General features: G+C 42.5%; 1 protein-coding gene across 3 annotated transcripts in view; it reads left to right on the top strand.

Annotated features, from left to right (window-relative positions):
- ATG4B (autophagy related 4B cysteine peptidase) overlaps window positions 1–12,593 on the top strand; it is a 44,123-nt gene that overhangs the window by 538 nt on the left and 30,992 nt on the right. The window lies entirely within an intron of this gene.

Genomic DNA, 12,593 nt, shown 5'->3' with positions numbered 1-12,593 from the left:
GTGCTCCATCACTACTTAGCGCCCTGACCTATTGAAATATGTTAGAGGTAAAGTTTTATAAAGTTGATAAGAACTCAAAGGTCAGTAGAAGTTCATTTCAGATTTCTTGTTTCCGGCCTTTTAGCTGAGGAGTGAATGTTTGTCTTGCTTTTCTGCATAAGTAGTGGTGGTGGATTGGACCTGGGATGTTTTGTGTGAGGGCTGTCTGACAACTCATCCTAATATTTTTGTCTGTCAAAATGCCACAGCTGACATGAAAAAATCTCTATGAGAATGGTAAAGAATAAAATGGGGAATAGGAAAATGTCTTCATTCTCCACCCACTCCTCAGGTGAAAAAAAATGTATGATCTTTATAAAAGATCTGAAGCTGCTGGTTGTTTTTTTCCCCTAAACGAGATAACTAAGAAATAAATACAGATTAATCATGGTACAAAATGTATAGTTGCTAAACTATACAAATCTGTGCTCCTCACTTCAGAATACCCCACCTCTAGGTGTCCCAATCTTTTGGAATTTTGGCTGCAATTCTATCCACACTTACCTGGGAGTAAGCCCTATTTAATGGCATTTGCTTATGGGTACATATACTGTTCAAGTACTATGAAGTGTAAATAAGTAGAATTAGTTGCAATCTTACAGTCATTTACTTGCAGGTAACCTGTTGTCTAATATAAATGCTCACAAGCAACTCAGAATTGTGTCAGTGATAACTCACTGGGAACTCTATTGTGGAAGAAGCTTTTCTACTTCATGTCAAATTGTTGGTTCTTCATTGCTTTATATCTGGTGAAATCCACACTTCATTCATTACATTTGTATTCTACTGCCTTTTCTTCAAGGAGTTTGGAGTTAATCTCTCTGTGAAGTAGGCTAGGCTGAAAAATAGTAACTTGCTCAAGACTACTGAGTGAGCTTCACAACTAAGGACCAGACCAGATGTGATGTTATTTTTTTTAATTAAAAAAAAAACATTTATACCCTATTAGTCCAAAGAATTCTAGTAGGCTGCTTACAACAAATGCAATAATTTAACAATTAAAAACATCATTCCAATTTACAACATAACATAAGGCACAAAAATAGCAGCAGAAAACTGCAATGCAACAGCTATCAAGAATGATAGCTTTAGAGTGCCTTTAAAAAAAAGCAGATGTGCCCCCCTCCCCCAGTTCCAATCAGAACTGTAGTAGGGGCAAAAATGTAAAGCCCCCAGTAAGTCCTATGGAGTTCAGGGGTGCTTACTACCAGGTAAGTAGGTATAGGATTGCAGCCTTATAGAGTTTTGCTCTTTCTAGCTTTCTGTTGGTTGCTCACATGTAAAAAGACATTTTGCTGCTTTTTCTGGGCACTAGTCTTTTGGGTTTTCTAGGTTCTCCTGATTTTATCCAAATCATATTTTGTTACATTTATGAGCTAGGGCATATCTCCAATGCATTGCAACTAACCTGCAGTTTGCTTAGTTTCATGAAACTGGCACTATGATGAACACTCCATTTAACATTGGTTGCTAAGGATCAGTTGCCCATGAAGTTGCTGTTGAAATAGTGAAGTGATGGCTCAGTAATTGGGGTCACTTGCTTTATTGTAGTGGGCATTAGAGAAACACTAGTGGTATGTTTTGCTCTGATCTTTAACTGTATTCATCAAAGTATAATTACGATTTTCATGATACTAAGAGACTGTATTCTTTCCACTTTAGGTGTGGAAGTTACAAAACAGGTAGAACAAGAGTGTTACAGCACCAGGAGGGGGGGTAACGTTTCCTCCTGGTGGACCCCTTCTTTACATGGGTTCCTCAGAAAAAGAATTTCTTAAAGGCTGCCACCAGTCAGGATGAACCTCCTGACACACCCTAGTCCATCCAGCTGCTTGGGGAGTTTCTGAGTCCTATTGCCAAGGAGCCCTCCCTTCAGCTCAGACCTAGGAAAAAAGAAAAAGGAAAGGTTCTTTGGACTTTCCTTCCCAAAGCCTAGGAACAGAGAGCTTATCAAAACCCTTAAAAAATCTTCATACACAAGCAGTAGATTTGTAACCGTGTGGTTTTTCACATTGGGAAGAGTTCAGTTCCAAGGTGGTTGGAATGAGTCAGACTTTTCAAGAAAAGGGATCATGGTTTTGTTCGCATTTTGGAGGACAAAAAAGTGAGATATACAGCTAGATAAAACTATTACAGTTACCCAGCAGGGTGCCAACTGACCAGATACTGTAGGGGGTGCTGTGGATCTATATTAGAAGTAGGGGTTTGTTTGTCACAAAAAGCTTTTGGGTTTGGTCATATTGCTTTGCTGATGGTTCATAGACAGTGTCAAGAATGATGTACCATTTCCAGGAGTGTGGTGGCAATTCATAGAATCATAGAGTCATAGAATAGTAGGGTTGGAAGGGGCCTACAAGACCATCGAGTCCAAACCCCTGCTCAGTGCAGAAATCCAAGTCAGAGCATCCCTGACAGATGGCTGTCCAGCTTCATCTTGAATGCCTCCAGTGTGGGAGAGCCCACTACCTCCCCAGGTAATTGGTTCCGTTGTTGTATTGCTCTAACAGTCAGGACGTTTTTCCTGATGTTCAACTGGAATCTGGCTTCCTGTAACTTGAGCCCATTATTCTCCGTCCTGCATTCTGGGATGATCGAGAAGAGATCCTGGCCTTCCTCTCTGTGACAACCTTTCAAGTACTTGAAGAGCGCTATCTTATCTCCCCTCAGTTTTCTCAAGGCTAAACAGTTCTTTCAGTCTCTCCTCATAGGGCTTTGTTTCCAGTCCCCTGATCATCTTTGTTGCCCTCCTCTGAACCTTTTCCAGTTTGCCTGCATCCTTTTTAAAGTGTGGTCACCAGAACCGGACACGGTACTCCAGATGAGGCCTAACCAGTGCTAAATAGAGGGGAGCTAGTACTTCCCGGGATTTGGAAGCTATGCTTCTATTAATGCAGCCCAAAAGAGCATTTGCCTTTTTTGCAGCCACATCACATTGTTGGCTCATATTCAGCTTGTGATCTACAATAATTCCAAGATCCTTTCGCTTGTAGTATTGTTGAGCCAAGTCTCCCCCATCTTGTAACTGTGCATTTGGTTTCTTTTTCCTAGGTGCAGAACTTGGCATTACATTTCATTCTGTTGTTTTCTGCCCAGCGCTCCAGTCTATCCAGATCACTTTGAATTTTGTTTCTGTCTTCCAGAGTATTAGCTATCCCACCCAATTTTGTGTTATCTACAAATGTGATCAGCATTCCCTGCACCTCCTCCTCCAAGTCATTAATAAAAATGTTGAAGAGCACTGGGCCCAGGACTGAGCCCTGTGGTACCCCACTTGTTACTTCTCCCCAGTTTGAGAAGATCCCATTAATAAGCACTCAGAGTCCAATTCTCTGGCCATCTGTGGATCCACCTGATAGTTGTTTTATCTAGCCCACTTTCAGCTAGTTTGCTAATCATGATATCATGAGGCACTTTGTTGAAAGCTTTGCTGAAGTCAAGATATATTATGTCCACAGCGTTCGCACAGAGGTTACCTGATCAAAAAATGAGATCAGATTAGTCTGGCAAGAGTTGTTCTTGACAAATCCACATTGGCTTCGAGTAATCACTGCATTGTTTTCAAGGTGCTTACAGATAGATTGCTTTAGAATCTGCTCCAGAATTTTCCCAGGGATTAATGTCAGACTGACTGGTCTGTAGTTCCCGGGCTCCTCCTTTTTGCCCTTTTTGAAGATAGGGACAACATTAGCTCTCTTGCAGTCCTCTGGCACGTCACCTGTCCTCCATGATTTCTCAAAGAGAATAGACAGTGGTTCTGAGAGTTCTTCTGACAGTTCCTTTATTACTCTAGGATGCAGTTGATCTGGCCCTAGAGATCTGAACTCAGCCAAAGTAATTAGGTGTTCCTTGACCATATGCCTATCGATCTCAAGCTGCAATCCTGCTGCTTCATCCTGTACTTCGCCTTTGCCAGGGGGGGTCAGAGACCCTCTTTTGGGAGAAGACTGAGTCGAGTAGGAATTGAGAACTCCTGCCTTTTCCTTGTCACCTGTTATCATTTTGCCATCCTTATTTAATACCTGAACCACCATTTCTTTCCTCTGTCTTTTACTATGCACGTATGTGAAGAAAGCCTTTTTGTTGCTTTTAGCATCCCTTGCTAACCTCAGCTCATTCTCACCTTTAGCCTTCCTGACTCCATCCCTGCAATTTTGTGCTACCTGCCTGTACTCTTCCTTTGTAGCTTGGCCTTTCTTCCACTTCCTGTATGTGTCCTTTTTTGTTTTCAGGTCATCTCTAAGCTTTTTGTGAAGCTACATTGGTGTCTTCTGTTATTTTCCACCTTTTTTTCTTGTTGGAATTGTTTGTAATTGTGCCTTTAGAATTTCCTTTTTTAAAAACTCCCTTAAAACGTTTTTTAAAATTCCTCATTAGAATTCATTTCTTGTCCTTTCTTTGACATGCAGTATAATGAGCAAGTCTACACGTCATGCTAAGCCACCCTGAGAATAAGCCATAATGGGTTGGTACTTTGCTCGTTACTCCCAACAGACGATTGGGTGCTCTGCGGCTTGCCATAGCTTGTTTCCCCCTCATCCTCCCACCCACTTCTGGCATGTATCGCAGGCACCTTTGCGGCAGAAATCCTTGTTTCCTCATTCCCTACATCAGCACCCTTTCTGCAATTGGTCAGCTGGGGTTGCCAGCTCATGTGGGAAACTCCACACCGCCCCCCCCCCCAATGATCACCAAATGCATATAATTTTCTGAGCCCTTATGAATGCGGTAATACATTCACAATTTTTTTTTTTAATTATTATTTGAGGCTCTTCCGCAAGTGCAGGAATGCAAGATCACCCATCTGCTATTTAGCCCAGCATACCAAGGTCCTTGTCAATTTCATCTACCACTTCTGTGCTTGTCTTGCTAGCAAACACTTTTTTTTTTTTTTTAAAGACAGCTTCAGGTACAACCAAAGTAATTGAACCTGCCTGAAAAGATCCTTCTCCTGCAGCCACCAGCTGCATTTGCCCTGCCCCCCCCCCTTTGTGCTTGTAGCTTCCCTCCACTGGTCTCCATTGTTAGCTGTCAGATATACATATGGGTTACAGAGCAGTGACCGGGATCAGTAAACATACACAAATTTCAAGGCAGAGAAGGGAGTGAGTGAGATCAGTAAATATATGCAAATTTCAAGGCAGAGCACAGAGTGAAGGGGATCGGTAAAGATATGCAAATTTCATGATAGATAAGTGAGATGGATCGGTAAATATACGCAAATCAGTAAAGATATGCAAATTTCATGGCAAAGCAGTAGAGGGGGAAATTATGCAAATTTCATAAAATCATAGAATAGTAGGGTTGGAAGGGGCCTACAAGGCCATTGAGTCCAACCCCCAGCTCAGTGCAGGAATCCAAGTCAGAGCATCCCTGACAGATGGCTGTCCAGCCTTGTCTTGAACGCCTCCAGTGTGGGAGAGCCCACCACCTCCCTAGGTAATTGGTTCCATTGTCGTATTGCTCTAATTTCATAGCAGCAAACTTTCAAATGTGCACACTTGTGCAAGACTGATTTTTTAAAAAAATTGTTGAATGCCTTTGGAACACTCTCTGGTGTCCTTTCTTCTTGATTTTTAAGAGCATAGGGTGGAGGGCATTAACAAGGAATGAGAGAGGATGGTGGCAGCACTAGTGAGATCAGGAGGAGCAGCAAGGGTTTTCATTGCTCTTGCTGGTTGGCTCTCTAGCTGTTCCTGACAACCCACAATGAAGCTGCCCTGCCTGGTTCAGACATCACAACAAACCACCCTGAACAACTCAACAACAAGCAAACCATGGGTTCTCAGGGTGGCTTGTTCATGGGAAGACAACCCACAATGGAAAAAGTGCTCCAGATTCAGATGACATGACAAGCTGCCCTGAAACAACCCACTGTGGCTTATGTTGTACGAACCAGGTCATTGCCATGGTTACTTCATGTGAACTCTTCCTTGTATACTGTATGCTTGTTGAGTTAAGGTTGCCAAATGTCCCTTCTTCCAGAACAGCCCCATAGTAGACAATAAATGGGTCTTGGTTCTATAACCCAGATATAGAGCACTTCACATGCCTAATCACAGTGGCAAAGTGAACTGGATGCCTCAGGATACCTTTCGACTTCTGAACTTGCTGTGTGGCATGGGATGAGGAAAATATTTGCTACAGGTCAACGTTTTAGTGATTTAGGTACTATACATAGCACAGAGTAGACATTGATGAGTGGACCATAGATCTTTAGTGAAATACAGTGGAGACTGGCTAGTCCAAGATGGTCAGCAAAGTGAGGATGGAATGAAATGTATTTTCTTATTTGTGTAGGCAGGGTTTATCTCACAATGGGACCATTCGCATGACATGACAGCCCACCATAGGTTATTTAACCCACGGTGAAGCTGTGGGGCATGTGAGGCCACCATTTTGAATATGAAAGCATCACTTGGGGGTTGCTGTCTCATTTGAACCCAGCTTATGTGGGTTATGCTAGAGTTAAACAACCCTCAAACAACCCATGGTCGGTTTTAGGGTTACATGAGGGTTGTTTAACCTTCACATAACCGACACTTGCCAGGTTCTCGCGGCATGACAACCCCAGAGTGAGGTTGCATTTGCAATGTAACAGGCACCATGGCATCAAAACCCAGTAACTGTGTAAACAAACCCAGACTCCCATCCTGGTCTTCAGCACCTGACTCTGAAGGAAGCCCCATTCATTTCTAGTGGACTGACTTTTATGAAACTATCAAAATAAAACAAAGCACATTTTTGGTGGTGCTTCTTGTGTGTGCGGATAGTGCTTCTGTCCAGAATCATAAGTCAGTCATGAGACTGTCATTATATAGTGACAGGTTATTTTAATATCAGTGTCCAAGGTCAAAACTGAGCCAGCAATCTCGTGGTGAGGGGTTCCACAGCTGCCGCAATAAGTTAATCATCTGAACCACGTATCTGTGATTCCTGAGCTCATCTTTCTGTTCTCTCGTTAACAACATACTACTTTCTTGACCACAATATCTCTATGACTAATACATTTTAACAAAGAGCAATTATTTGTTATGTGGCTTAATGGGTATACTCTCTGACTGGGAACAGAGTATGGGAACAGCAGTATGTGTACGTCTAACGCATATATAGGAAAGGTTATTTGGAAGCGAGTCCATTGGTGGAATTCTATTTTATATCCATGTATTAGAATCAGGTTGCGAGGTCAGTTCATTTATTCCTTGTCTATAAATAGTTCAGTAAAGAAAGAAAGTCTTGATGGAGTTTAATGATAGAAAATCTAGCTTGCCTGTTCTTGCATTTGTACTTTGCTTACATACACAAAGCTTGTAGTTAGGTGATGCTCTTATTAACTGTGCCTGAAGGATCCGATGGGAGGCCCTTGTTGTTCTTTGCTGCACTGCTTAGCAGCAATGCAGACCTTACTAGCCCCCAGTATATATAAGCAACTCTGCTGAGAGTGCAATCCTATACATATTTAGACAGAATAAAGTCCTATAACTTCCAGCATTCCCCAGTCAGTATGTAAATTCGCTGGGGAATGCTGGGAGTTGCATGACTTCTTTTCTATCTAAACATGCATAGCATTGTGCTTAGCTTAGCTATCCTGAAGAACCTGCATGTCTCAACTGGGTTACTTGATTAGCAAACTGAATTATGAGTTGTTCTAGTGCCTAAAGCACATGGGATTTGTTTTTATTCTCAAATGTCTGACTTCACCGATCACTGCAGATTTGTGTACAACTAAAGACTGCTCATTTTTTTAAAAAAGAGTGAAAATAGAAAAGATAGAGGGGGGTGTAAAACAAAGGAACTCATAATAGCTAGACTGTTCAGACTAAAATATTGGTAGAATTTTATCACATAAATTGAAACGTTTTCAGAAATATGAATGACTCCAAGATGTTTTTTCTTTTTTAATGAACAAGCCTTGGTATCTTTCAGATAGTTGGAATATTAGCATTCTGCATAGAGATTTATTGCTGTTTCTCAAGCTGTAATTATATGTGAGTTAAGTCACTGTTGTATGGAATAAACTCCCCTTTTTCTTTCTCTTAAAGACATTCTAATATACCTGTCACTTCTTGAATGTATCTTTAGTCATTGTTCCTCTTAGGCAGATTCCATCCTAAAGTCATTTGTTCTCCTGTGTTGATCTTAGTATTTGGCAAAATAAATCCTGCTGTGTGATTTATATGTTGAAATGTACTTCATGTATACTGTAATTGTATGAAATGCAGCATGCTTAAGGCTTCACAATAAGGACCAGATGTGCTGGATCGTGGTGGAAAGTTGAACTGTTTCTTAATTTACTTTTATGTATTTGTGTCTTAGTTGAAAAAGGCTCAGTAGGCTTTTCTCAGAATCTTTCACATAAAATGGCAGTCAGAATCACACGGCCCACAGGACATGATGCCCTCTAAGGCGAGGTTGCACAGCATGTGAAATTTGAACTGAATGTGTGTCTTGGAGATCTATTGATTTTTGGACTACAAAATAAGGAGGGCAAATGAGAGAAGGATGTGATGTTGAAGTATAGGTTTACCCCAGAGCCTAACTTGTTCTTGTTGATTAGTTCTGGTTCATAAGAAAATTGTGAATACCAGACTGGTCCCTGGTCTTTTTATATTATTATTATGGGGGCCTAGAATTTCCTCTTTGTATGAGATTCAGCCTCTTATGACTTGTGATACTTTGTACTACTCAAGACTGCCTGATGCTGTTTTTTCTAATGTGGCTATGAATACATTGGGGAAATAAGTAAAATGTAATATAAGAAACAAGTATGGGAGTACCGGTTTTGCTTCTAATAAAAGTCCTATATATGGCAGCTTCCTAACCTATGTATCAGGAGAGAAATAATACTCATGCAGTCATTTTCTCATTACGTTTTACACTGCTTTTCTTGACATGCTCTGACTTGGGTTCAGACAGGGGGGCGATCCCAAGCAAGAGTAGTTGGTCTTATAGTTTAATGTCTAATGGCATTATATTGTGAAGCAGGTGAAAACACAGCTACATTTGCTAAGAATTGCTGTGGACTACTGCTCTACAGATCTAAGGGTAGTTGGAGCAGTCAGTGTGTTGAGATAAGTGATTCTAACAGGGAAATGTTGCCTTGGGAAACAAAAACATAGCGATATATAGTGAAGGCTAGGGGCATTCTGTCCTTCATATTCACACTAATGGTGGCGCCTGTAGTAGAAAGCCTGATTACCCCAGCCCCCAAGGGAGGGGTCACATGAAGATCGATGAGTGCTGCACAAGGTGGGATTAACATAAATTGCAGGTGAATGGCTCTTCTGTAGCACTGCGAAGCTTTCCAAAGCATGTAACCCAAATGGATCCAGCCTGTGTGTCCATAATGAGGAATAGTTATCTTCTGGGGAGAAGATGGCTATTTAGCCTTAAGGGCTGAAACCCTGAAGGGGCAGAGGGTTTTCAAAATTACATAAAACTCCTCCCTTCTAACTCCAGGAAAGTTGTAGTCTTCAGATTTTTCAACCTCAGCCTGCATTAACATGGGGCCCAGTTCTAATTTTTACCCTATTTCTTTGTTCTCATCACTCTCTGCATTTTTTGCTTTCTCTTAAAAAAACAAAAGGGCACTGGGTGGCCTTGATGTGACCCACCACTTGAAAGCCAGCTGGTCCTGAGGCATACAGCAAAAAAACAGATGCATCCAGTAAGTGGCTGGATTCCACCAGGGTATTTAATGTGGCAGGTGGTGAACAGAAGATTCAGCTTGACATGGAGAAATCTCTGTGTGTGTTTTGTTGCTGGTCCTGAGGCTCCATGTTGATCTGTTCATTCCCCAGCCAGTGGCTGGGGATGAGTGGAGTTATAGCCCAGCAGATCTGGAGGGCACCAGGTTGGCAAAGGCTTTTCATTTTGTTATGTTACCATTCAGTAGTTAAATATCTGGTCCTCCTATTGTGGCTATAAAGTGTATCAGAGGATCCCATCATCTTTTATTCTTAGCACATGGCAACCAAATGAATAGACTTGCTGCAGAAAGCCTCACTTTGTTCAGCTGTTTAGAAGAGTTTTTAACCAATGCTACTGTGGCACTTTAGCCACCAAATCACAAAGACACCCACATCTTGCTGGCTCCCCTACCTCTTCCTGGGCTACCTCCAAGTAGCAATAAGAATGCTGGGACAGAAAGCTAGCACAAAGCAGACCGAGAATAAAGCCTTAACTAGAACTCCAGGGCTGTGTTTCCACCAGCGATTTATTCCAACCTGGCTGCGTGGTGAGGTCTCTGCGTTGCCATGACGTCATGACTATTCAGCCCGAGCCCCACATTTTATCACAGAAAAAATGCTTCTTCTGAGACTGGTTATAGTCCGACTTTTCCTGCTTACTTCGGCTCCATTACTGAGCTGTTTCCACAACTGCACTAGGTTCGGTATCATAGTCCTGCCCCTGGAGCATGTAGCCCAGCCCTTGTGGGTGTGTCACTCACCTGTCCCTGTCCTCACTGGAAGCAGCTGTGTGTGAAGGAGAGGGGGAGATGATCCTGGAAGGAGCAATTAGGCAGAGATGAAGAGATGCACTCATAAGCACCCCTGGCATACAAGTGCAGTGTCTGCCCGCCCTGGGTATCCCTATGAAGTTCCCAGTCCAGGTGGTGGCAGGGAAATCAGGAGAGCTGCAAAGACAGCTTCACGGAGAGTCATTAAGTTTTGTTGTTGTTTATTCGTTCAGTCGCTTCCGACTCTTTGTGACTTCATGGAACAGCCCACGCCAGAGCTTCCTGTTGGCCGTCGCCACCCCCAGCTCCCCCAAGGTCGAGTCCATCACCTCCAGAATATCATCCATCCATCTTGCCCTTGCTCGGCCCCTCTTCCTTTTGCCTTCCACTTTCCCGAGCATCAGCATCTTCTCCAGGGTATCCTGTCTTCTCATTATGTGGCCAAAGTACTTCAGTTTTGCCTTTAATATCCTTCCCTCAAGTGAGCAGTCTGGCTTTATTTCCTGGAGTATGGACTGGTTTGACTTTCTTGTAGTCCAAGGCACTCTCAGAATTTTCCTCCAGCACCACAGTTCAAAAGCACCCATCTTCCTTCACTCAGCCTTCCTTATGGTCCAGCTCTCGCAGCCATAGGTTACTACGGGGAATACCATTGCTTTAACTACGCGGACCTTTGTTGTCAGTGTGATGTCTCTGCTCTTCGCTATTTTATCAAGATTTGTCATTGCTGTCCTCCCAAGAAGTAAATGTCTTCTGATTTCCTGGCTGCAGTCAGCGTCTGCAGTAATCTTTGCGCCTAGAAAGACAAAGTCTCTCACTGCCTCCACGTTTTCTCCCTCTATTTGCCAGTTATCAATCCAGCTGGTTGCCATAATCTTGGTTTTTTTGAGGTTTAACTGCAACCCAGCTTTTGCACTTTCTTCTTTCACCTTCCTCATGAGGTTCCTCAGCTCCTCCTCGCTTTCAGCCATCAAAGTGGTATCATCTGCATATCTGAGATTGTTAATGTTTCTTCCAGCGATTTTAACTCTAGCCTCGGATTCATCAAGCCCAGCACATCGCATGATGTGTTCTGCGTACAGGTTGAATAGGTAGGGTGAGAGTATACAACCCTGCCGTACTCCTTTCCCAATCTTAAACCAGTCCGTTGATCCGTGGTCTGTTCTTACTATTGCTACTTGGTCGTTATACAGATTCCTCAGGAGGCAGACAAGATGACTTGGTATCCCCATACCACCAAGAACTTGCCAGCCTTTTGTGATGATCCACACAGTCAAAGGCTTTAGAATAGTCAATAAAACAGAAAGAGATGTTTTTCTGAAACTCCCTGGTTTTCTCCATTATTCAGCGGATATTGGCAATTTGGTCTCTAGTTCCTCTGCCTTTTCTAAACCCAGCTTGTACATCTGGCAATTCTCATTCCATGAATTGCTGGAGTCTACCTTGCAAGATCTTGAGCATTACCTTACTGGCATGTGAAATAAGTGCCACTGTTCGATAGTTTGAACACTCTTTGGTGCTTCCCTTTTTTGGTATGGGGATACAAGTTGATTTTTTCCAATCTGTTGGCCATTCTTGTGTTTTCCAAATTTGCTGGCATATGGCATGCATCACCTTGACAGCATCACCTTGCAAGATTTTAAACAGTTCAGCTGGGATACCGTCATCTCCTGCTGCCTTGTTGTTAGCAATGCTTCTTAAGGCCCATTCCACCTCACTCTTCAGGATGTCTGGCTGTAGCTCACTGACCACACTGTCAGATCTATCCCTGATAGTATTATCCTTCCTATACAGATCTTCCGTATATTCTTGCCACCTTTTCTTGCTCTCTTCTGCTTCTGTTAGGTCCTTGCCATCTTTGTTTTTGATCATACCCAGTTTTGCCTGGAATTTACCTCCGATGTTTCTAATTTTCTGGAAGAGGTCTGTTGTCCTTCCTATTCTATTATCTTCTTCCGCTTCCGCGCATTGCTTGTTTAAAAATAATTCCTTATCTCTTCTGGCTAACCTCTGGAATTTTGCATTTAATTGGGCATATCTCCCCCTATCACTGTTGCCTTTTGCTTTCCTTCTTTCTTGGGCTGCTTCCAGTGTCTCA

Source organism: Heloderma suspectum, chromosome 3, assembly GCF_057233095.1.
Source record: "Heloderma suspectum isolate Gila_16-S chromosome 3, 16-S_ref, whole genome shotgun sequence".
Taxonomy (NCBI): Eukaryota; Metazoa; Chordata; class Lepidosauria; order Squamata; family Helodermatidae; genus Heloderma; species Heloderma suspectum.
This window is presented reverse-complemented; position numbering and strand designations above follow the sequence as displayed.